Source organism: Lontra canadensis, unplaced genomic scaffold (assembly GCF_010015895.1).
Source record: "Lontra canadensis isolate GAN:19392208 unplaced genomic scaffold, GSC_riverotter_1.0 scaffold41, whole genome shotgun sequence".
NCBI classification, from domain to species: domain Eukaryota; kingdom Metazoa; phylum Chordata; class Mammalia; order Carnivora; family Mustelidae; genus Lontra; species Lontra canadensis.
Window position 1 is genome coordinate 7,697,896 of NW_022631035.1, and position 22,002 is coordinate 7,719,897.

General features: G+C 47.3%; 1 protein-coding gene and 1 non-coding gene across 7 annotated transcripts in view; one reads left to right on the forward strand and one right to left on the reverse strand.

Annotated features, from left to right (window-relative positions):
* The window catches only part of SLC39A11 (solute carrier family 39 member 11), a 316,395-nt gene that overhangs the window by 156,240 nt on the left and 138,153 nt on the right, over positions 1 to 22,002 (forward strand). The gene's annotated exons all lie outside the window — the stretch shown is intronic.
* On the reverse strand, positions 12,369 to 12,473 carry LOC116875523. The gene has a single exon (XR_004384206.1). It is a non-coding gene; the product is annotated as a U6 spliceosomal RNA (small nuclear RNA).

Here is a 22,002-nt window from a genome sequence, read left to right on the forward strand (position 1 = left end):
CTGTGGGGAAATTGAAAAGGTCCCCGAAGGCCCAAAGTCTCTGTGGTTGCGGCCCCACTAGCATGACATGCTACCAAATGCAGTCAAACGTTTAGAACTTAATGATAAGCTCCCTTGGCTCTTCTCTGCTTGGCTTTGGTCTCGGGGTCGGGAGAGGCCGGCCCCCTCCCCTCCGTGAGTGGGCCACAGCTGTTCTTCATTTAGCCTTTTCTCGACCGTCCTCGTCCAGCCTTGATTTCCACCCAGAGATCTGGACATCTGGGGCCATGACCGAGCACGAGACGATGGCTCAAAGAGAACAAAAAGGGAAAATTCGAAGTTTGACTTTGACCCCGGCAGGAGGAGGTGCTAATATGGTAAAGCACTGGACATGGTCTAAGGAACAGACAGGGCGGGAGTTAGGGACAAAGCCCCGACTGCAGGATAATCCCGAATTCATGGACACTCACAGACTGCATGATTGTTAAGAGCTGCGTGAATTCGGGATGACGGACGCGTGCCTGGCGGTGAGTGTGCGTGTGTGCACACGTGTGTGCATGTGCGTGCGTACGTACTCCGGTGGAAGATGGACCTATCGGAGAGCATGTGCCATCACTGGATTTGAATAGCTTCTCCATAGATCTCCGTCTTGCTTTGCAGGTTCTCTGGCCCATGCTGGAGAGCCCTGGGGGGCGAGGTACAGGGTTTCTAGGATCCCTCTGCCCTCCTGTGAGGTCCTCAGGAGGGTGGCGTTCTGTGTCCAGAAAGGTGGGCCATTATAAAACGACATCTTTCTCATTTGGCAGCTCTCAGGGACATGAAAAATGCTCCACTTTGCCTGGGTGTAATTAAACTTGGGCTAGAATTTTACCCTGCAGCTTTGCTGGCAAATTCAATAATGATGAATTAAGTAGAATATTTACAGCGTTAATGCGAACAGGATTTAAAATAATATATACAGCTCACTTAATTACATTCCTCATGACTTCCCTCCACCCTCCGAATGTTAGCTCAGCACCCGGGCTAATATTACCACCAGCTTTGCCGTCTTGGAATAGCTCCGTCTCTTCCTTTCCTCTGTCCACGGTCATTTACGCTCTGTGTTTGTCTCTAGTCCCGCTTGAGATCTGTTTGGCCTCCTGCGTGTTTTGGTTGTGAGGTTTCCTTTCTTCCCTTTCTTCCCCCAGTGTACTCAGTCTGCAGCCACCTCAATACTCCTCACTTTACTCGGGGTATAAAACCATTTGGCTGTGTTTTCAGGGGAAAGAGCTAGAAATGGCAGGGGGATTGCACCCCTTGTGGCCACTGCGTCCTTCCACCCACCAGGAGCACCTCTGCTCATCTGTCCTCGGCTCTCTCTTTCCTCTCAGACCCGTCCCCGGGGGATTTCTTTGGGAGTGAGGTTTGGAAGGTGAAACTAGCACATTTTCTCTCCGACTGAGAACTTCTGGCTCCTTTCTCAACCCCTTCACCTGCAAAATAGGAGGGATTTATAGGACCTTGACTTACGAGGAAGCAGGGTCCCCCCTTGCCCCTGGTGCCTGAGCTTCGCCAAGCACGCCTGCAACAGCCTTGCACGCAGGTGTGGTCATGGGCTGAGTATCCAGCCTTGCTCCTGGTTGGGGGGCAGGGGGAGATGAAGCTTTCCCACCACTTAGCCACCAGACTGCAAGAGGGAACTCCTTGGGTCTGAGGTCGGAGACCATCAGGAGAGGTGCCCAGAGTGTAGGAGACAATGCAGAGTGGACCCTGGATTTATCTCTTTCCTTTGGAGCAACTATCGTCTGTGCTCCCAGGCCCCAGAGACTTGCTTTCCCTGGGCAAACATTTCAGTGGTTATTTCCAACCTGCTGTTCTCTTGTTCGGCCGACAGCTGTCAAGACTTTATCACAACTGTGGTTTTGTCTTGATCAAAGAGGGGGCTTGTGGCTGAAGGAGAAGCAAAACCGCCCTTTGGACTAGCTAGAGGAAGAGTAGAGAGTGCACTTTAAGGGCACAGAATCCAGGGTGAGGGGATCAGCCGGGCCTCTGGGGACGCTGGGACTAGGAGGCCGCAGGCTGATGCCTCCCCGCCAGTGTCTGTCCTTTCTGCTTTCCGTCTGTGTTCTCTACCCCGCAAGCTTGCTTTCTCAGCTGTGCCCTGGCCGGTTAAGGGCTCCCCCGTGGCTCCCAGGTCACCGTGCCCACAGCTCAACAGAACAGTCGAGACTGAGAATCTGGCAGTGGGTGAATTGTGTCTGCCTGCTCCCTCCACCATCCCTGGGGAGCACAGTCGAGCACGCCCACCCCAGGCTGTCCTAGGTGGCGTCAAGTGACCCGCAGAAGATGCAGGTGGGATGTGGGTGTCGGCTGCCAGCTCCCTCCACCTTCAGGATCCTGTCTACTGGGTGGGACCACCTGCCTCCCCCAGCGCTGGGACGGGGGAAAAACCCCATCCTCGGGCACCACTGTTCCTCTCCCCCTGCAGATCTCCCAGGGACAGGCATCATCGCTGCAGTCAAGGAAAGGGGATCGCTGAGGATTTTCAGGTGATGGACATCGTAGGCTTATTAGCAGGCTAAAGGTTTCTAATTAAAAGTCGGGGGAGGCTGGCGACTGCTTCAGGCCTCTCAGCAACATTATCTTTGGAGCCGTTTAACGGTCAGCCAAGCATCTGCAGGAGAGTGCAGCCAAAGGAGTAGGGGGAGAGGGGTCCCTGCAGGTCTGGGCAGCATCTGGGGCATGTGGGACCATTCTCGCCCGGCCCCCTTTGCTTTGGCCTGGAGCCATGATTGAAAACGGGTGAGTGGCGAGTTGGGGGTCTACCCACGAGGCTTTGCAGACAAGTGAATCGCGCATGGCACACCACCTTCAGAGGTTAAAGCCAAGAATAATTTCCTGCCAGGAGCTGCCCGGCCCCCAGGCTATTGTCCTGAAACCGTTGCAGGGGGTAAACCAAGTCTGGATGGGACTGTTTACCCAGCCCTGTGACAGGATACACAGAGATACGGTGTCCGTGCAGGGTGTTCACAGGTGTTCTGGGGTCCTGCTTGTTGGGGAGGGGTGGCGGGCATCTCCACGGCCTCTGCAAGGACAGACACCGAAATCAGAGAGTTTCAGGTGAATACGCCTGTCTTCCAGGTCCCGATTTCTCAGAGTGGTCCGCTGACCACGCACCGCCCACCCCCCACCGCCCTGTTAGAGTTACTGTAAGCCCTGATTGAAAAATGTCATTCCTTCCTTGCTTTAAACCTATTAATATGGGACGCCTGGGTGGCTCAGTTCGTTAAGCAGCTGCCTTCAGCTCAGGTCATGATCCCAGCGTCCCGGGATCGAGTCCCGCATGGGGCTCTTTGCTCGGCAGGGATCCTGCTTCTCCCTCTGCCTCTGCCTGCCACTCTGCCTGCTTGTGTGCCCTCTATCTCTCTCTCTGACAAATAAATAAATTAAAAAAAAAAAAGATTTTAAACCTATTAACATGAATGGGGTAGGTTTTTAAAATGCAGATGTAGAGAAATCTGTGGGTTATAGTAAATGAAAAAAGCAAACTATAAAACTGGAAATAATACCCTTCCTTTTGAATTTAAAAAAAAAAAAGAAAAAGGAACTGTTGGAAAGGACATATTTTTTCCTGGTATTAGTGTGGTATTTTTTTCTGGAAGAATACATTAGAATCTATGATGGCTGGTTACCTTGGAAAGAGACACTTAGGGCGGGGGAGGGAGACTCCTGGTTTTCGTCTCAACCCTTCCTGTTTGCATTTCTAACCACATATCTTGTGTTACTTTCATGCTTTTAAATGTCATCAGGGATTATCTGGGCAATGGGATTACACACCATTTTCTTTTCTTCTGCGTGCTCTTTTTGTGTTAAGAAAATCAATTTTTTTTTAAAATGCACTTTCCAAAAATGAACCTGTCACTGGCTGACAGGACCAGATTCTCCAAGGAGGGAATCCCAGTGTTGCATATTTAACAGGCACACGGATGTCTGAGAACGTGGTGGTTCGGAGCCTGCCCAAGCCCCCCCCCCCCCCCCGAAAATGTGCCCTGCAGCATTCTGATGATTTGGAGCAGGCAGCTGAGAAACTGGCAGATGCAGGAAGGGCTCTCTGACATCCCCCATCCTACCTAAAAATGGGACAGGAGATTTCCTGGGAAGCAGGTGCCTTCCTTGCATCCGGGAGGGTGGAAGGCCTGAGCCTCCCCAGAGATGCTTGTCCACCCAGGAGTGTCCCCACGAGGTGCCCAGTGAAAACAACCCCTGTCTCCCATGGGTTCCTGCGTATATTTACCTTCCCACCATCGGTCACCTTGTTTTTTTTTTTTTTTTTTTTTTTTTTTTCTTTTCGGCTATTTATTAGGAGAGAGAGAGTGAGTGTGCACACATGAGTAGGGGGGAGGGGCAGAGGGAGAGGGAGAAGTAAGCTCCCTGCTGAGCAGAGAGCCTGACGCGGGGCTCGATCCCAGGACCCCAAGATCATGACCAGAGCCGGAGCCAAAGGCAACAGATGCTTCGCTGCAGATGCTTAACCAGATGCCCCCCACCGTCTGTCACCCTTAAAGGCAAATTGCACTTTCCTTTGTCTGGTCACTTTCCTGCAAATCTGTCACTGTTTGTTAAGATGCTCCCTAAGCCCCAAGTTCTAATCTCCCCTTGAGTTACTCATCACCGAGCTTCCCCCTCATAGATACGATGGGCTGTCCATGTTCATAAACTTTGTTTTCCTCTTTCCTCAGTCTGTCTTTTGTCTGTTTAATCTCCGGGCCCCAGCTACAGAACCTAGGAGGATGGAGGAAACGTTACTCTTTCTCTCCTATAAAAATGTGATGCTTCCCAGATCCTTACAAACGGGCATCTTGACAAACACCAGAGCAAACACTGTCTGGTGTTTTCTTGTTCCTTTCAGTGCTACCACTTGGGGATGGCGACGGAGCACATTCATTTGGGAATGCCGTCTTCACTTGCTCACCCCCCCAAGGAAGTTGGCTTCCTCTTCAGGAACCGGCTGGAGAAAACTCTTCTTTTTTAAAGAGCTCATGTGATGACCCAGCTGCCTGGCTGATCTCCCTATTTTAAGGTCAATTTTTGGTAATCACAGGAGTGAAATCCATTGTATTCAGAGTCCCAGGGATTATGCAAAATGAACATACAAGGAGGAGGGAGTATTTTGGGTGCTATCTTTAGAATTCTGCCTAGAACGCTAAAGAGAACTTCTCTATTTTTTTTTAACCATTAATATATTTATTATAGGTTTTTGATAGATATCTTTTGATAGGAACTCAAGTTAGGCTCTTTTTACCCGCAGTAGTTTGCATCTGTGTTCTTAAGTGGATGTGGCTTAAATTTTTTATTTATGTTTCGTTTCTCTTGTTTGAATATTAAGGTTATACTAGTATAATCCAGTATTCAGTTGTTGTCCTTCTCCCCCCACCCCCATCCCCAACTAATTCTCTGGAATGGTTATCATGGAACTAGGATTATTTATTCTTTGATAATTTAATAGTATAGAGGGAGGGAAAAATCTTTACCTCTACTCTCTTACGTTCAGTGCCTGCGACCTGTGAATCAAACTTACAAAGACAGGCTAACAGGAGAAAAGCATACAAATTTTAGTTTTAATTTTACGTGCACCAGGGCTGCACAGAAAAGACACGAAATCCCATAGTAGCATTTAGGATTGAGAGCTAATATACCATTTTGACACAGGGTAATTCATTGTGGAAAAAAATGACTAGATAAAGGAAAAACAGATCTGAGCTTTTAGAGGCCATACATTGTAGGAAGAAAATATCTAGGGGAAACTAATGGGAAAGAAGGCTTATTCTATAAGTTTTGTTATGCAGACTCCTGTCGTCGCTGGTGTTCTCTTTCTGGTACGGGGATGGGAAGCACCATTATGCGGGATGATACATACCCTGTTTTAAGCAGAAGAAGAGAAGGCAGAGAGTTCTTCCTGCATCTGCTGGTTCTAAATGGCGCAAAGTAATCCTTATGCCAAAGGGTATGTTTTGGAGTGGATCTTCTGATCCCCTACAATAGTTTTTACCAATAATACCATCTTGCCTCTAATATGCATGTGTGTCCGTGTGTGTCTGCACTTTCTCAGCACCCCAGGGGCCGGGGCACTTTGGAACACATGCTGGGGATGTTGGGAAGGCCTCATCCAAGATCGGTAGTACTTCTCCATTTTTTATATTGTTCTTTATATTTACCAAGTATCTTCTCCCTTCTTTTGTGCTTTATTGGGTTTATTGACTTTGCTACATGACTTCCTCCTTTGTTCCTCACCCTTTATTTGTTTGGGAGTTTTAAATTCAGGTTCTCTTTCGAGGCTACCTTTAGTGTTTTAATATTCATCGTAGACTTAAGGATGTCCAGAATTAATGAGTATCCCCTTCTCCTTAGCAATCTTTCAGGACCTGGTCTTGCTTTAAGTTGGTTTACCCTGGCATCTTCCGTATTATTATTTTTCTAATATTTTAGTTCTGTGTTTTTTCCTTTTGATACCTCCAAATTAGCTACTAGTATTGTTGTTGTTGTATTTTTAAAAATTATTTATTTATTTATTTATTTGGCGGGGGGAGAGAGAGAGAGCATGCAGGGAGAGGGGCAGAGGGAGAATCTCAAGCAAACTTCCCACTCAGCATGGAACCGGATATGGGGCTCAGTTTCATGACCCATGAGATCATGACCTGAGCTGAAGCCAACGGTCAGATGCTCAACTGACTGAGCCACCCAGGCACCCCTTATTATTATATATTTTAAAAAGAGAAAAACTTTATGGACTGTTTTTTAGAGCGATGTTGGGGTCACAGCAAAACTGAACTCACGGTTCGGAGATTCCGGTATATTCATTGTCCTCCCTCATGCACAGCCCCCCCCACATCACGACCAACACCCTGCACCAGAGAGGTACGTGTGTTCCATCTGAAGAACCTAGAGGGACGCATCATTACCACCCAGAGTCCACAGTTTGCACGAGGGTTCCCTCTTGGCCCTGCACGCTCTGTGGTTTTATGTATGTATGTATATGTATCATATATTGTATGTATATGTATCATATTATGACATGTATCAACCGTTATAGTATCATGCGGAGTAGTTTCACTGCCCTAAAAATCCTCTGTGCTCCACCTGCTCAGCCCTCCCTCCCCATCCCCCCGACAACCACTCATCTCTGGACTGTCTCCATAGTTTCGCCTTTTCTGGAACGTCATGCGGTTGAACACAAACGGTCTGTGTTCACAGATGGTCCTTTCGTTACTGGCTTCTTTCACTAAGTAATCTGCATTTAAGGTTCACTCATGTCTTTTCGTGGCTCAATAGCTCATTTCTCTTCAGGGTTGAATAATATTCCATTGTCTGGATGGACTCACATCTGGATGTCTACCCATTCACCAGCGACTCAAGGGCATCTTGGTTGCTTCCAGGCTTGGGCAATTATGAATAAAGCTTCTGTGAACATCCTTGTGCAGGTTTTTATGCAGATGCGAGTTCTCAGCTCCTCTGGGTAAACACCAAGGAGCGTGGTTGCTGCGGTATCTGGTTAAAGTGTGTCTCATTTAGTGAGAAACCGCCAAACTGGCCCAAGGTGGCCATGCCATTTTGCATCCCCACCAGCCACGAATGAGCTCCCTGCTGCGCCGTGTCCTCACTGGCATGTGGTGGGGTCAATGTTTTGGAATTTGGCCATTCTAATAGGTGTGGACCCTTATCTCATCGTTATTTTCATTTGCATTTCCCCAATGACATACCACAGGGAGCATCTTTTCATCTGCTTCTGTGCCACCTGAAATCTTTTGTGAGTTGCTTTTGAGGCCCTGGCCCATGTTTTAACTAGGTAGTTTTTTTTCTTACTGTTGAGTTTTGAGAATTCCTGGTAGATCTTGGGTAACTGTCCTGTATCAGATGTGTCTTTTGCAAAGATTTTCTCCCAGTCTGTGGCTTGTGTTCTCATTCTTGACGTTGCTTTTAGCATAGCCCGTTTTTAATTTTAATGATATCCCGCCTATCAGTGACTGTTATTGTTTTATATGATCAGCATTTGCTTGTATTTTCCAACACTTCTACTTATTTCTTTACTCACCATCACTCCTTGCATTGCCCTCCTCTCTGCTATCTTTCTTACTTTAATACTTCCTCACTTAGGATCCATAGAGATAAAAAATCTCTCATCTAAAAATATCTCTATTTTGCTCTGAGCCTTGAAGGAAAAACTGAGTTGCATCTAAATGCCTCGGTTGACAGAAATTTATATTTCCTTTGTCACGTTGGCAACATCATTCCATATCCTTATACTTAGACCGTGTTCGTCAGACAAAGAGTTGTGTTGCAGGATGTGTTCTCTGGGAGCATTATAAAATTGTATCCAGCAGTGACCTCATTTGCATTTTCTGTCTTTCTTTCCATTGTGTATCCGTCTTTTTCAGGTGTCTTTGCTGTTTCTCTGTTTCAATATGATGTGGTTTTGCGTGTGCTTGCGTGCACATGTTGTTCTGCGTAAGTCTTGGAGTGCCCTTCTAAGCTGAATACGCATTATTACTATTATTATTATTCTTATCCTTCCTGGAAACTTTTTAACAATTGTCACTTCAAACTGATCTTTTCCCTCATTATTTATTTCCTCGGGCAACCCTTAATGGTGTTTATTCCATGCTCTTACTTACCTCCCACCTGTCTTAATACTTTTCTTGTTGTCTATCCCTTTATCTCTCTGTGGCTCTTCTCTGGTTCACTGATTACTCACTGAGCTGATTCTCACCCCCTGTTTGACTTGTTTGTTGAATTTTTTTTTTTTTTCAGATTTTATATTTATTTATTTATTTAGAGCATGAGCAGGGTGAGGGGCAGAAGGAGAAGGTGAGAGAGAATCCCAAAGAGATTCCACGATGAGTGTGGAACCTGACATGGGGCTCAATCCCATGACCCCAAGATCATGACTTGAGCTGAAATCAAGAGTCAGATTCCCAATGGAGTAAGCCACCCAGGCACCCCTTGTCTGTTAAGTTTTTAATTGCAAGGACTACAGTTTTTGTTTTTTATTTTTTTTTTAAGATTTTATTTGTTCATTTGACAGACAGACAGCAAGAGAGGGAATATAAACAGGGGAAGTGGGAGAGGGAGAAGCAGGTTTCCCGCTGAGGAGGGAGCCTGACACAGGGCTTGATCCCAGGACCCTGGGATCATGACCTGAACCAAAGGCAGACGCTTAACAAGTGAGCCACCCAGGCGCCCCAGGATGACAGTTTTTATTTCTGAGTTGCCCCAGTGGGTTCTTTTTTTTTTACTATGTCTGCTTTTCCTTTGTTACAACTGGTTCTTACAGTTTTGATTTCTTCTTTTATTTTTTTTTAAAAGATTTTATTTATTTATTTGACAGGCAGAGATCACAAGTAGGCAGAGAGGCAGGCAGAGAGAGAGGAGGAAGCAGGCTCCCTGCTGAGCAAAGAGCCCGATTTGGGGCTCGATCCCAGGACCCTGAGATCATGACCTGAGCTGAAGGCAGAGGTTTAACCCACTGAGCCACCCAGGTGCCCCTTCTTTTATGTTTTTAATCAGGTTAGATATATTTTGTATTTTCAACCATATATCTCTTATAGAAAGCCATGTTTCTCCTTCTTTGTGTGTTCACAGACTCTATTTGTGGTGTGTTGTTTTCTCCTGGGCTTTGTCACGTTTTAGATCAGTACTTCTCTAGTGGGGCATGCTTTTTTCCTCAGAGGATTCCCAGGGCCCTGCATCTTGAGAAAGCCCTTCTGCGTGGTTTTGCATTTACTTCCATAAGACCCCTTTATAGCAATGATAGCCTGGAATTGATGGTTATAGCCCTGTCCAGGTTGGGGTTTTCCCAGCCCACGCAGAAATTAGAAACTCAGCACTCTGAACTGTTTGAGGTGAAAGCCCATAGTTTTTGTGGGCTTCAAGCATTTTTTTCCCCTTCCAGAAACCAGGCAGAAGCATGTCATCATCCTTTTTGTCTCTCTGTGCAGCTGAATGGATATTTTCTTCTAGTCCCCACCCCTCCATATAGGGACAGAATTTTATGACTTTTGCATTTATAGAATTTCACCTCCTGGCTCGTGTGGCCCAAGGGCCTCCTCTTTGCCCCCTGTGGACCGTCACACCCAGAACCCATCCACGGGACCTCCTTAATCCCTCAGCAGCATCCGGCCTGGTTTTGGTGTTTGAGTTCCAGTTTAAACCTTCCTTATCATTAATGATCCCCTTTCTTTGCTGCAAGCTCAGATGTGCTCTTAAAACCTTTTTGTTCATCTGTCATTTTGAGGCCGTGGTAGAAGGGAGATTTTGGTTTTATCTTAATCTCTAGTCTTGCTGGAAACAGATGTATCTCCAGGAGAAATGGAAATTTGCACAATTGTACCCGTGTGTGTCATCTGTCCTTCACCAGCCTCTGGCCGGTAAAACAGGCTGAGCCCCTTCAGTGTCGTGGAGATCACGGACTTGTATCTCTTCCATGACTTGTGACTTGACCTTTCCACAACTTTGGCAACGAAATGAAAATACAAACGAGTGTTTGTGCCTTCAACAGGACTGATGCGAGCAGCAGGTTAGGACTTCTGTTAGGCTGTTTGGCAGGGAGGGAGTCTTTTTCGGTGGGGACTCGTTTTGTAGGTGGTGGGTACATTTGTAAATATTTTGGGTTAGGAGCACGTTTGCTTTCCCGTTTCACCTTGTGACTGGAGGTCTTTTCCAGCATATTCAGAACCACGTGGTACGGAATTTGGCATTGCAGGAGTGGGGGTGGAAGGGTGGGAGATCTGTTAACCCGTTCACGACCCACGGCTAGTTTGGTGGGACTGTAGCTGAGCTCCGCCTGCCCCATAAAGGACAGATCTATGGGAGAAGCCCAGATTGGTGACCCACATTTCTCAAGGGTGGATCTTGATGTGTTACCATTGGGATTCCTTGGGCGCTAGAGAAAAAAAAATACAGATGCTTGTGCTCTGCTCCTGATTTGCCTAAATCACCGCTCTTGGGAAGGACTGCTGAAGTTCCCCAGGTGATTCTCGGTCATACTGCAGCGTGAGAATATTTGTCCCAGGTGCCTCAGGGACAGGACGATGGTGAAGCCAGTGCATGCCTAAAACTCTTTTTGGTAAGCTATTTCCTTTGGGATGGAGAGGCTACTCACAGAGAGAACTGGGATCTTGGGCTCTGCTTGAGTATGGTGTAAGGGAAGGAGATTCTGCTCAGTGGTTTATCAGAAGTGTTACCTTTGCATGGGATTTTCTTTTTGGGAGGAAAGGAATGGTTTAAAGCCACTTGGTGACATGAAAAAAAAAAAAGAGGGGACAGAGGACAAAAGCAAATCTAGCTAAGCATTAACTTCCTTGGGGCTGATGCTAAAAGGTTGCCCAGGTTTCAATTAGCAGAGCATCTAATTCCCCATCCCTGGTCCGTCTTGAGTTGCTATGGCGGTAGGCACCCTGCTCTCTGGAAGGCCCACCCCTGCCACCTCCCCTTGGCAAGGGCTATCCTGTACTGTGGCTGAGCCCAGACCTGACTTCTCTACAGGCTCAGGGCTGCAGCGGCATAAAGTGGGACAGATTTTGGCAGGGAGGTGAGAATCTGCCACTTCGGGTGATTTATGCTTTCGAGATGTGTCAGGCAGCTCTGTCTTGGTCAGATGTTCTGCTCCCGTTCATATGCTTTGGACTGGATTCAGGAATGTTATGAGCAAAGGCAGAGCAGGTTATCCCACGCGCAGACACACCTCTGTGTCACTTTGCTTTGGCACTCACTCACCCAGTGTCCGTCTGTGGGTTTCCTTTGGTTGGGTCTTCCTAGAACAGGGTTTTTCAGAGTGCGTTCCACAGGCTTTCCGCACTGACGCTTGTTCCCATGTTTCTGGTTTGGTGAGTGAGGAAGATTATGGGATCTGTCATTCTGATAGAAAGTGTGAGAGGAGGACATGCTTTGGGCATAAGGGGATGTGTTCCCTTTGGTGCAAGGCGGGGAACAGGATAAGAGCCCCAGTGAAGATTGCCAGTAAACACTTGCCAGGGGATCTGGGCTGAACATGACAAACTTGGGAGTCCATTCTCAGTGGTTTCCATTGTGTTTTTCTGGCTCCTTCTTTCTCTTCTAAATTGTGTTCCCTAGCATGCCTGTTAAACTTGCTGACTCCTGAGCCTGGATCAGCTTCTCCCAGAAGTTTCAAGAAACTGCACTTTAGAAAAAAAAATTTGAATATGATTTTTGTACAAGCTATGTGGGTGACACATCTTTTTAAAATGTTATTATAACCTGAGATCCACCTGCTTAAATTTCAAAGCATATAATCCATTATTGTTGGCTTTGGTACGATGTTGTACAGCAGGTCCCTACAGCTTATGCATCTTGCTTCACTAAAAGGTTATGCCCATTGATTAGTAACTCCCTCTTGGAAAAATATGGAATGCTTCCTCAACAGGGGTGTCCTCTTTGGACAGGGGCTGCTCTAATTTTCTTGGTAACTTCTCAGTTTTAGGATATGCACTACGGAAATGAGCAGATTTACTTGTCTGCTCATGTGCGTGTGTACATATGTGTGTTTGCATGCTCAAGTTTGAGAACCACTGTGGAAAACTGAACACTTGGCTGCGGCTCATTTAGGGTCTTCTTACCATCTTGCTGCTCCCGGACAGCCCCCAACACATGCCCACGCATGCGCATAGGCACGGGCGCGCGTGCTCGCTCGCTCACACGCATGCGCGCATGTACGCACGCGCACATGCGCACACACGGCTTCAGCCCCGCCCCTCCCCGTGCAGTAAGAGCTCCCATGTAGGTTGAGACAACTGGCAGCACCTTCCAGCTCTCTTTCCTGTTGGTCCTCTCTTACCTTCGTGGCCCGTCGTAATCTGGGCATCACTTGGAGAGTCTGTCCTCCGGAAGCCTTCATTTTCATGAAAGCATTTCCGCTTTGAGCGGAAGCTGAAGGAATACAGAGCATTCACCAGCCGCGGGTCTCCCTTTCTCCAAACCCTCTCCTGGCTGGCATTTGTCATCCCACTCGAGACCACGCCATTCTTCGGTGTCCCTTGTCGCTCTCGCAGTAGGAACAGCATGAGGAGGTCTGTTCCTCAGCCTGGCAGACGTTTCTGCTGTGCTGCGTTTAATCTTACATTTCATCAAACGGGGTTGCCCTTGACCGTGAGGGCCGCGCTGGTCTCACAGGTGAGCCCCTCCCTCTCTGTGGGGCTTCTCAGGGTTTTTATCCCTGCTCTCTCAGAACTGGGGTTTTTGTTTTGCTTTGGTGTTTTTTCTTTCCTTTTTAGCTCCAAGCGACCTCATGTCAGTACAGATAGCTTTACCTGTCCGACTTCTCCCGTCTGACCCAGCTCTTCTGCCTCGGAAGGCAGAGGGCTCAAGAAATAGGCTTCCCGCGCTGGGGTCCAAGGCAGCTGGGCGTCTGGGCATAGTGCCCTCTGCCTCCCGGGGTCCTTACACAAAGACAGACACCCTTTGAAGACGTGGTCCTCTTCAAATCTTAACCAAAGTGGTAGAGGGGCGCCTGCATGATACTGTCTTTTAAGCGTCCAACTCTTGGTTTCAGCTCAGGCGGTGATTTCGAGACCCCAGTCAGGTTCAATGTGGAGTCTGCTTGGGATTCTCTCTCCCTCTCCCTCTGCCCCTCCTGTTCGTTTTCTCTCTCTCTCTCTCTCTCAAATAAATAAATCTTAAAAAAAAAAAAAAAAAAAGAGTGGTAGAGAAAGAGCTGTGTCTCCCTCCTGGAAGCTGCATTGGTTTCCAGAAACAAATTTTCCTCCTGATCATTGCCCTTCTTACTTATGTTTATGGCAAATCTAGGGGTAAAGAATGGTGCTCGTTATTCCTAACAATTAACTGTTGGATGCTACTTGACCAAACCATTATGTTTCCATTTCCAAGGTGACTTTCTATAAATTATATAGTTTTTAAAGACATTAAATTTAAAAATGGAAATATAATGACTTAATGAAATAGCATTGAATATATGATCCATGTAGACTATGGGTCATGTGTGTATGTATTCACATATGTATACATGTATAGTTTGTCAGTCTATCTGTCTGTCTGTCTATGGATTGATAGTAAGCAATCATCTAGCACACTTTAGAGATGCTAGCTGCCTACTTTATCTCCATCTCTCTGGTAGTCCCATTTTTTTAGGAAGTGCAAACAGGTATTAATGTTAGTCTACATAAATTACATGAGATGAATAAGTCTGCTATTCAAAAAAGAAAGAAGGAAAAGGAAAGGAAAAAAAAATAGGAGAGAGCAAGTTATTTTGTATTCCAGAGCAGCATAGACGAACTTAAAGGGCACCAGTCCTCTCCTCGTATTGATGGGAAGTCTCTATTATCTTTAGCAGCTGGTGACCCTTTGTGAAAGTTGAAAATGTCAACATTACTGAATCTTAAAAAGCACTCCCTGTACAGCCAAGGCTCGGCTTTATTCCACAAACATGGAATATGGGGATCTGAAGGTATTTGAAAAATCTGCACCAAATCCTAGGATGGTCCAATTTTTTTCTCCCATACCATGGCCTCCTGCCCTTTCGGATTTAAGTTAAGAACGGATTAGGTATACCAAGCAACGCCATTAGCCTTTCTTTTTATATTTTTATAAATGCAATACAAGTTCATTGTGGGAACCACTAAAATCTGACTTGTGCTGGATGCATGCTAGCCGTGGAGGCCTGTGCCCACTCTCATTCCCTCCCCACCACAGTCCTTTATGTCCTTGCTCCTGCCTGCCCACACCGTCCGTCCATCTCTGATCAACGTCCCCAAGAGAGGATCGGGAGAAACTGTCAGGCCACCTCAAATCAAATAAATTGATGATAATCTGCATGTGGGCACAGGTGCATATCCCCCCCTGCCGCTCTCTCGCACACACACGTGCACACACAGCATGCACATGCCAAAAAAGGTGAATAAAAGGCAAACTTTTGGGACTCACACCCGTTGTAGCTTTCCTCTCCTTTAATTCTGGTGAGGGAAACGGGACTTCCGTGTCGCGGTCACTGTTACTCCTCTGGTGAACGGGGAGGCAGTGGTGACGGTAGGAGACTGGTACCTGGGCTGCCAGGTGTGTTTGCCACGTGTTCCTCCGGCTTTGCCACCAGATTTTCCTCTTTGTAGTCCTCCCCACCACCCTCGAGCCAAACCTTGGATAAAGTTTACCCAAATACAATGCGACTTGTGTTCTTTTTTGTGGAGAGCACCCATGAGTCTGGGAGAGCGGTTTTTCTATATTAGTTTGATCCCCGTTCTTGTAGAGCTGTGTTTTTTTTTTTTTTTAACAATTTCATTTATTATTTATTTGAGAAAAAGTGAGTGAGAGCAAGAGAGAGCTAGTGAGAGAGAGAGAGAGTGAGCATGAGCATGGGGAGCAAGAGGGAGAAACAGGTTCCCCCCCTAAGCAGGGACCCTGATGCGGGGACTTGATCCCAGGACCCTGAGATCACAACCTGAGCTAAAGGCAAACCCTTAACCAACCGAGCCACCCAGATGCCCCTAGAGCTGTCTTTTTCTTAACGGTAGGTGGCTTTGCTGCAGTTTACCTTTGCACTCTATCTGAGATGTTTCTGGAACAGATTAATAGCATGAGAATACTGCTGGGGGAAGTAGTGAGCTAATTAAGAAAACAAACTTTCAGAGACAAACACCGTCGAGGTGGCCTCTCCAGTGGGTGTGTTTCCTTGCGTGTTTGCTCACGTGGCTGGGCTTCAGCCCATGGGCCAGTGTCCATGGCGCAATGTCCATAGCCCAGGGGCTCCAGTGGGCGGGCTTGAGTCACACGGGTCAGCCCATGAGCTGACCACCGTGCCCCACAGACTAGATCAGGCTTACGGTCAGCGGCTGGGTTTGGAGAGGCCTCATGCTGAACCCAGCCAGTTCTTTGCTGGCTGAGCTCTGTATCTACTTTAAGATGCAAGGGAGGCAGAGGGGAATAAAAATTCTACCCTCATTGCCAGTGAAGATTGGGTTAGAGGCAGGGGCTTTGATATGCGTCAGAGCGGGATTTGGGATGGTGGCCTGCAGACTCAGGCCGATTTGCCCACCAGCTCGCAGACCTACTAGAGGACCCTGTGCACCGTGTTGCCTGGAGGCCTAGACCAGAAGTGGGGCACCGTGGCACTCAGGGCAAGGGGGTGAGGCTGGGTGGATATATTCGTCTCTCAAGAAACTCACTCTGTCTCCACAGGAAGGTGTGAAGGGTGGGACAAAAGCCCAGGAGTATTTAGGGGATAGTCCCTCCTTAGGGAAACAGGAGTGGGAAAGAAGCGTTCTATACCCCACCCAGCAAGGGGTAGAAGGGTAAGTTCTATGAAGAAGGCAGAGCCTGGAATAATGGCTGGGTGGCTAGTGGAAAGGAAGAATGTTGGGGTAGATCACAGAGCTAACCTATTCTGTACCTGTAACATAGGATTTGAAAGAACCTATCTCATAGGGTTGCTTCTAGGGTTAAAGATAAGTTCTCCCTGTGGCTACACATGTAAGTTCTTGCAAGTTGCAGAATAGGCACTTAGTGACAGTTGAACTTGAATTGGGGAAGGAGAGGAGGTCATGAGGCAAAGTCCTGGGGTCATCTGGGGCTGCCATGCGTCATGGTGGGGTCGGTGATTACATAAACCTTTGAGGGTTAGATTACCCTTTTTTTTAGGTGGTTCTCTACTGTTCCTGGAACTGCTCTTCCCTCCTCTTTCTTTTCTTTGTCCCCTGGTAGGGATGAGGTCTTCTTTTAGTGGGCACCTCTAATAATAAGTCGGAAAACGTTCACAGTGAGATTTGTCTAGTTCCACCATTGCACGCTGTTTCCTAGAAATGCAGGTATGCTGATCTCGGGCTTGTCCCTTGGTTTACCAAGCCCTGGCCAGTCTGGATGGGCCACACAAAGCTCGGAGTTTTGGGGGAGAGGATAGACAACCCTCAGCCATGTCAAGCAAACCATGGTATGGGCACCACGAGGGTGTCTTCTCCATAGGACAAAGCATTCTGTCATGGTGGTCACTCTCTGGACCCTTCTTCCGTTAGTCAAACTGACCAGTGACATCCGTGGTGATTCACATGTGGCTGGATTATCCACACCAGCTGCTGGGTGGACCCAGGTAATTAATTTCCTCGAGGAACAGAAAGGCTTTGGAATAATTCTCATGAGGGCCACCAGTGACCAAGAGATACGAATCTTAAAGAAATCTTTAAAATCCTGCTTTGAATAGTCTCTATCAGGAGCCGGCAGAGGACGGCCTGCAGGCCCGATGTGGGCTGCTACCAGTTTTTGTAAAAAGGGTTTTATTGGAACACGGACATACAAACTCATTTCCGTGTTGTCTCTGGCCCCCTTTGGTGCTACAATGACAGACTTGAGTAGTTTGCCAGAAAGACAGTATGACCCACAAAGTCCAAAATATTTATTATCTGGATGTTTACCAAAAAAGTTTGTTGACCCTCAAGAAGTATGGCTATAAAATAGGCATTTGGGTAAATTAATGTTGGTCTGTCAGTGGGTAGGATGCTGCAGAATGAGGGTCTTAACCTTAAATAAAAGCATAAACTCTCTGAAAATACGTGCAAAATGTCCTATGTAGATGTGTGGGGACACTTTCCTGGGAAAGAGTGCTGTTGGCTTTCGTTTTCCATTCCACAAATATTTAAGTACCTCTCTGTGCCAGGCACTGTTCTTGGCACTAGAGGTACAGCTATGAGCAGATGTACTCAGGCCCTCCCAGTACTCACAGACCCAAGAGGTCGTGGACCTGCACACAGACAGCAAAAAAGTGATGCCCTAGAAAATGGCTAAATATCATGGAAATCAGGCTGCAGAAGAACCTCTCCCAACAGCCTCCTCCCCACCTCCACCCCCCAGCCTCCTCCCCACCCCCTACCCTCACACTCCACCCCATCTCATCCCCTCCCAGCCTCCTCCCCACGCCCTACCCTCACCTCTACCCCACCATACACATATTCTTTCTAATACAGCGTTCACATTGAGCCCAAGAAGGAAGGGCTTAGAAACCACCCTGAAGGGGCGCCTGGGTGGCTCAGTGAGTTAAAGCCTCTGCCTTCGGCTCAGGTCATGATCTCAGGGTCCTGGGATTGAGCCCCGTATCGGGCTCTCTGCTCAGCAGGGAGCCTGTTTCCTTCTCTCTCTCTCTGCCTGCCTCTCTGCCTGCTTGTGATCTCTCTCTCTCTGTCAAATAAATAAAATCTTAAAAAAAAAAAAAAAGAAAAAAAAGTAACCACCCTGAAAATAACATTTATATCATGGAAGTTCAGAACAACAAATATTGACCCTTATAAGTTCAACCAACATTCAGCCAATTGTAAAGTGCCCTTTTGGAATTCCTTCCCAGCTTGCTTTTATTACTCTCAACGCCAAAGCCCACTGGAGCCATGGGAAGTAACTGGTTGCACCAGACTCTGAAATGATTTGGACAATCCACACATCTCTTCTTCTAAAGCGAAACAAATCTTGAGTCTATATTCTTAGGTTCAATATAACCTAAATTATAGGTTTGGCTGCTAAAACTTCTGCATCGTTCCCGTCTTGACCTCTGGCAGGTCATGGACATTTGGTTGAGCGCCATTGACATGGGAGACTGTAGTATGATCTGGACTGTGTTCACACTTGACTGCTACATGAAGTCACATTTCAGGACCATATGGTCCACCTAACGTGTGTGTGCACGTCTCTGCAGATACAGTAGAAATAGAAACAAGATTGTCACGAGTTTTTTGAAGGTGGTCGCCTCTGCATAGTGAAGGATTTTTTTTTTTTTTTTTTTTTTTAGTTTTCTTCTGCCCTTATCCATATATTCTGTATTTCCTGTAACGTATGGGGAGTTCTTGTATTGTCAGAAAATATTTTAATACATTCAGAGGGAAAATAATGCTTTTCATTTTAGGGCACAGAGAGATGTCAGTTCCTCTGGGCAATGAATTTGCTCCCTGTGTGGTGGACATTCTTACTTTATGAACAGTTGGAACGTGCTGGCCCGAAGCTCATCGTGGGGAATTTCTTGAGCTGGAATGGAGCTCAGTGAACACCGGTGATGGAAATAGCTCCTCTCTCCTACTCACTCTGGATGAGTGATCAAGTAGGCCAGCTGTGGCAGAGCAGAGGATCTGGAAGGGGCCCTGAAGTCTGCTCATTTGCAGTTGGAAGAAGCTGAGACTCGTAGAGGTTGACACCTGTGTAGGGTCGTATACATAAAATTGGAGAAAGAGCAGACCTGAGAATGGTATGTGATGGTTTAATTCATTTAATTGTGGCTTTCTAAAGAAAGCAGGAAACCTGGTGCAAACTTAATAAAGGCCAGCGTATCAGAGACATGGATGTCCAAGAACAAGCGTAGCGCTCCCATATGGTAGTCTTCCCTACTCCTTCCTTCCCTCTCCCTCCTTCTCCCCGTTGAGCAGCTTTGCTTCTGAGCTCCTTGACTATGTTGGAAACTCTCTCTTCCCCCCATCTCGGGCATCTTGGTGGAAGACAGAGCCTGGCTGTCTGGGTAGAAGTTGGACTTCCAGCCTCCCTTGGAGCTAGCGCTAACCGTGGCTTGGCCAGTTGGATGCACCTGCTAGCAAAGTCACTCCAGCAGGAACGGCCCGCATTCAGTGTCAGGGGCATTTGGCATCCAGCACTGAGGACAGAGATGCTGCCACGTGGGTGTATGGTGGCATTTTGGACATGGTCTCCCTTGGCTCTGTCGGGGTTCCAGGGTGGGTTCTGCGGTGTTCCACGAGCCCCCCAGCACACTCCCGGGGATTCACTTGGCTTCTGTTGTCCTTCACTGTGCCTGATAGACTGTCCCTGCTGAACATGGATGTGGACTTTGGTTCTCCCCAGCACCCAGGTGAAGTCTCAGCTCTCTGTCCTTCTTGTAACAAAGACAAAGAACAAACCCTAGATCTTCAGACTGGTGCTTATCTTTTCCTTTCTTTGTCGTCTCCAGCGATTATCCTGTGTTCCAGGCTCACCTGTCTGTATCCTGAAATGCCAGAAAATCCCCCCAAACTGAGAAATGTTTATGCAGTTTGAGTCACACCTGAACCTTTCCAGCACCTCATTTTACTTTAAGTTATGTGGCCTGGGACAAAAGGAAGATTTCGTTTCCTCTAGTCCTGTGCAGACGGTGGTGCCGTGTGTGAGCGCCCACCACGCGTGCCCTCTCTGGCTGTAGCAGCTGACGGTGCTCCCTGCTGGTGTCAGGTTTGATTCCTGGTGACTGGCTCTGAGGACAAGAGATCTACTGGGAGGTAGAAATAGAGAGAGGGTTTATGTAGACAGAAACCCTGCAGAGACCCACGGAAGATGAGATGATACCTTGGTTTTGGGGGAATTGATTTTTCTCTCAGTTCTTCTGCTGGTGGTTGTCTTTCCTTGTGATGGTCCATATCCTCTTAAAAAAAAAAAGGGATTTTCATTTGATAAGGAAGTGATGGTTTCTATCAAGACAATGCAATGACTTTTCACCTTCTTGTCTTAAATTCCTTTGCCTTCCCCACTGTGTGTTTGGCAACGTCCTGTCTTCTTAGGTGCCCTGAGAGAACGAAGGATCAGGCATATCCCTGTGTATGACCTCGAGATCTCTAACTGGGTGGTAATATTTGGACTGACATGACTTTAGAGACTGAGGAAGTACCTGGATTAAGTAGTACTTTTGTGGTCTCAAACATTAATTTTCAAAATTCAGTCTATATCAGAATTACCTTGGGGGTGAGGGCAGGGGAGGGCAAATGGCGGGGGCGGGTTCCTGGGCCCCTCTCCCACAGGTTCTAACCCAGCAGCTCTAGCATGGGCTCCAGAAGCTGGGGTTTGTAAGTTCTCACTGTGACCCAGCAATGGATGATGTTTACTCCACACTAGGAGATACAGTGGTCTAGGCTGTTAATCTTTATTCTAAGAACCAGAAGGGATGTCAGAACAGTATTACCTCAAAAGGGGAAAGTAAGCCAAGTGACTATAAAGTTCATATTAGCTGTTGGACGGGAGCCTTGAAGTGGGTGCTGTTCTGCTGGACGCCCCCTCCCTGACCTGATCGTCGAAAATCACGTAAGTCAAGTGCACGGCTCCCATCTTTCTGGAGTCAGCTGAGAGCCCTTGACAAAGCTCTTCTAAGCACTGGTGTTCTGCGAGATGCTCTTTCTTTCTCTCTGATGGGCTGGGACTTTTGGGCAGCAAATGTCGTCTGCTGGGGACACTCCCCTGAAGGCTTTGATGACCCCCTTTCCCATGGGGGCATTTGTGCTGAACACACATGTGCAAGGTGAACTAAGAGTGGGCGAGACGGCTCTGGAGCCCACCTGGGATTTATTCTTAGACCCCAGTCCATTCATCAGGAAGGAGTTCCTGTTGCTTCACTGGTCGTTTGTGCCTTCCCAGCAGAAGCGCTGACCGGGTAGGTGGCCGTTTCAGTCTTACTGGGTGTTTCGGCTCCCTTGCCTAAGAGTAGAAATTATTACCTTAGGGGCACCTGGGTGGCTCAGAGGGTTAAAGCCTCTGCCTTCAGCTCAGGTCATGATCCCAGGGTCCTGGGATCAAGCCCCGAATCGGGCTTTCTACTCAGCAGGAAGCCTGCTTCCCCCTCTCTCTCTGCCTGCCTCTCTGCCTACTTGTGATCTCTGTCTGTCAAATAAATAAATAAAATATTAAAAAAAAAAAGAAATTATTACCTTAGTTAGACACCTGGAACAGGCAATGTTTTAGGGGGTAGTCTGCTTAATGGATGAGAAATCTTTCACTAAGAGTGAACCCATCTCTTCTTCTGATGTATATTTAATTTTTACCAGTTATGCAGATCTGTTTGGGTCTGCATTGTCACTAAGCAGTTGCTGGCCCAGTTGCAAGCATCATGGGTAAGGCGTGGATTACTTTCAGTGCCTGGGAACTGTGGACTGAAAGGACAAGGCAATCAAGTCAGCCTCCTTACCCAGGCAGCATCTGACCCTCTGATAACCGTGTGGCTGGTGATCTTTAGAATGATAAATGGAGATATCTATTCTAGTTACAAAGATTGTAAATAGGTTTTGCATCCTATTTCTGAAACTCCAG